Raw genomic sequence first — 3,976 nt, 5'->3', positions numbered from 1 at the left:
ATTGGGAAACTTTTATAAAATAGCAACAACAAAACAGCAAAAGAACAACGAAAGAACAACACCTGCACCGAATGTCTTTTACCTCCGCCCACCCCTCCCTGCCTCCCCCCTCCCGCCCCTCTTCCTAACTCCCCTCCCTTGACCGTACCCAAGGTGGTACCAAGACATCGTGCAGCAACGCGGCCAGAGTCCTGCTGTAAAAGGGATGTAAGATTCGGCGAACACAGCGACAGCAAAAACGTAAAGTTTTTGGACATTGCTTAGACACATTTCCTGTTACTGCAGAGAGCAGACAGCACTGACGTGGGGTAGATCCAAACATGCCCCACAGGAGGACACATCAGGTGGACAAGGAATCAGTGGCAGGAATGGTTGATGGACAGGCCTTTTGTCTTGCAATCAGTGAGACATTAAGTAAAGTGGCCAGGGTTTCAGGCCATCGAAAGACAAAGGAAAGCTATTCGACCACAGACTCATCAGAGCCACACATCGAGGTACAGCCCAGTTGGCAAAGGAACAGGCCAAAGAATTGATTTTGCTTTTGAGTTGCACAGTCTCAGGGGAAGGACAGTTGGACATTTGGCGCGAGAAGAAGCATTTTTGCAAGTATAAGAGAGGCAGTTTTGGCTGCCATCTCTCTCTCTCTCTGCTCTTCTACGTCTGCTTGCTTCGTTCAATGCAGAAGGACTGAGCACTCCATCTGGGATGGAGAGAAGAAACACCAGAGGGACTTGCTACTTCGACTGGGAAGCTGACCTTGAGACTGGACATAACATAAGAACATAAGAACACAAGAATTAGGAACAGGAGTAGGCCATCTAGCCCCTCGAGCTTGCTCCTCCATTCAACAAGATCAAAGCTGATCTGGCCGTGGACTCAGCTCCACTTACCCGCCCGCTCCCCATAACCCTTAATTCCCTTATTGGTTAAAAATCGATCTATCTGTGACTTGAATACATTCAATGAGCTAGCCTCAACTGCTTCCTTGGGCAGAGAATTCCACAGATTCACAACCCTCTGGGAGAAGAAATTCCTTCTCAACTCGGTTTTAAATTGGCTCCCCCGTACTTTGAGGCTGTGCCCCCTAGTTCTAGTCTCCCCGATCGGTGGAAACAACCTCTCTGCCTCTATCTTGTCTATCCGTTTCTATATTTTAAATGTTTCGATAAGATCACCCCTCATCCTTCTGAACTCCAACGAGTAAAGACCCAGTCTACTCAATCTATCATCATAAGGTAACCCCCTCATCTCCGGAATCAGCCTAGTGAATCGTCTCTGTACCCCCTCCAAAGCTAGTATATCCTTCCTAAGGAAGGTGACCAAAACTGCACGCAGTACTCCAGGTGCAGCCTCACCAATACCTATACAGTTGCAGCAGGACCTCCCTGCTTTTGGACTCCATCCCTCTCGCAATGAAGGCCAACATTCCATTCGCCTTCCTGATTACCTGCTGCACCTGCAAACTAACTTTTTGGGATTCCTGCACAAGGAGCAGCAGTTTCTCTGGTGGTCTAGTGGTTAGGATTCGGCGCTCTCACCACCGCGGCCCGGGTTCGATTCCCGGTCAGGGAACATTGTATTATCCGTGGTTCAATCTGCAAGACTGTTCCTGAACAAACTTGCAGCTCACCTCACTTTTAACTGGTCAGCTGTGGCACAGTGAGTAGCTCCTTTGCCTCTGAGTCAGAAGGTTGTGGGTTCAAATCCCACCCCAGACACTTGAGCACAAAAATCTAGGGTGACACTCCAGTGCATTACTAAAGGGTTCTGCACTGTTGGAGGTGCTGTCTTTCACATGAGATGTTAAATCGAGGCTCCATCTGCTCTCTCAGGTGGATGTAAAAGTTCCCTAAAAGAGATTCATGCACAAGGACCCCCAGGTCCCTCTGCACCGCAGCATGTTGTAATTTCTCCCCATTCAAATAATATTCCCTTTTACTGTTTTTTTACCCAAGGTGGATGACCTCACACTTTCCGACATTGTATTCCATCTGCCAAACCTTAGCCCATTCGCTTAACCTATCTAAATCTCTTTGCAGCCTCTCTGTGTCCTCTACACAACCCGCTTTCCCACTAATCCTGGTGTCGTCTGCAAATTTTGTTACACTACACTCTGCCCCCTCTTCCAGGTCATCTATGTATATTGTAAACAGTTGTGGTCCCAGCACCGAACCCTGTGACACACCACTAACCATCGATTTCCAACCCGAAAAGGACCCATTTATCCTGACTCTCTGCTTTCTGTTAGCCAGCCAATTCTCGATCCATGCTAATACATTTCCTCTGATTCCGCATAACTTTATCGTCTGCAGTAACCTTTTGTGTGGCACCTTATCGAATGCCTTTTGAAAATCTAAATACACCACATCCATCGGTACACCTCTATCCACCATGCTAGTTATATCCTCAAAGAATTCCAGTAAATTAGTTAAATATGATTTCCCCTTCATGAATCCATGCTGCGTCTGCTTGATTGCACTATTCCTATCTAGATGTCCCGCTATTTCTTCCTTAATGATAGTTTCAAGCATTTTCCCCACTACAGATATTAAACTAACCGGCCTATAGTTACCTGTCTTTTGTCTGCCCCCTTTTTAACACAGAGGCATTACATTAGCTGCTTTCCAATCCGCTGGTACCTCCCCAGAGTCCAGAGAATTTTGGTAGATTATAAAGAATGCATCTGCTATAACTTCTGCCATCTCTTTTAATACCCTGGGATGCATTTCATCAGGACCAGGGGACTTGTCTACCTTGAGTCCCATTAGCCTGTCCAGCACTACCCCCCTAGTGATAGTGATTGTCTCAAGGTCCTCCCTTCCCACATTCCTGTGACCAGCAATTTTTGGCATGGTTTTTGTGCCTTCCACTGTGAAGACCGAAGCAAAATAATTATTTAAGGTCTCAGCCATTTCCACATTTCCCATTATTAAATCCCCTTTCTCATTTTCTAAGGGACCAACATTTACTTTAGTCACTCTTTTCCGTTTTATACATCTATAAAAGCTTTTACTATCCGTTTTTATGTTTTGCACAAGTTTACCTTCGTAATCTATCTTTCCTTTCTTTATTGCTTTTTTAGCCATTCTTTGCTGTCGTTTAAAATTTTCCCAATCTTCTATTTTCCCACTAACCTTGGCCACCTTATACGTATACGTATTGGTTTTTAATTTGATACTCTCCTTTATTTCCTTGGTTATCCACGGCTGATTATCCCTTCTCTTACCGCCCTTCTTTTTCACTGGAATATATTTTTGTTGAGCACTATGAAAGAGCTCCTTAAAAGTCCTCCACTGTTCCTCAATTGTGCCACCATTTAGTCTGTGTTACCAGTCTACTTTAGCCAACTCTGCCCTCATCCCACTGTAGTCCCCTTTGTTTGAGCATAGTATGCTCGTTTGAGACACTACTTCCTCACCCTCAATCTGTATTACAAATTCAACCATACTGTGATCACTCATTCCGAGAGGATCTTTTACTAGGAGATCGTTTATTATTCCTGTCTCATTACACAGGACCAGATCTAAGATAGCTTGCTCCCTTGTAGGTTCTATAACATACTGTTCTAAGAAACAATCCCATATGCATTCTATGAATTCCTCCTCCAGGCTACCCCGTGACCAATCGATATGTAGGATAAAATCCCCCATGATTACTGCCGTTCTCTTTTCACATGCCTCCATTATTCCCTTGATTATTGCCCGCCCCACTCTGAAGTTATTATTTGGGGGCCTATAAACTACACCCACCGTGACTTTTTCCCCTTACTATCTCTAATCTCCACCCACAATGATTCAACATTTTGTTCATTAGAGCCAATATCGTCTCTCACAACTGCCCCAATATCATCCTTTATTAACAGAGCTACCTCACCTCCTTTCCCTTCTTGTCTATCTTTCCGAATTGTCAGATACCCCTGTATGTTTAATGGGACTTGAAGACCCAGAAGATACGCCTCCTCATAAGCAGCGAGTAA

At 44.9% G+C, this 3,976-nt stretch overlaps 1 non-coding gene across 1 annotated transcript; it reads left to right on the top strand.

Moving 5' to 3' along the window:
* The first annotated feature begins 1,500 nt into the window (after positions 1-1,500).
* On the top strand, positions 1,501-1,572 carry trnae-cuc (transfer RNA glutamic acid (anticodon CUC)). Its single transcript has one exon. It is a non-coding gene; the product is annotated as a tRNA-Glu (tRNA).
* Positions 1,573-3,976: the final 2,404 nt, after the last annotated feature.

This window comes from Pristiophorus japonicus, chromosome 1 (genome assembly GCF_044704955.1).
Source record: "Pristiophorus japonicus isolate sPriJap1 chromosome 1, sPriJap1.hap1, whole genome shotgun sequence".
NCBI lineage: Eukaryota > Metazoa > Chordata > Chondrichthyes > Pristiophoridae > Pristiophorus > Pristiophorus japonicus.
This window is presented reverse-complemented; position numbering and strand designations above follow the sequence as displayed.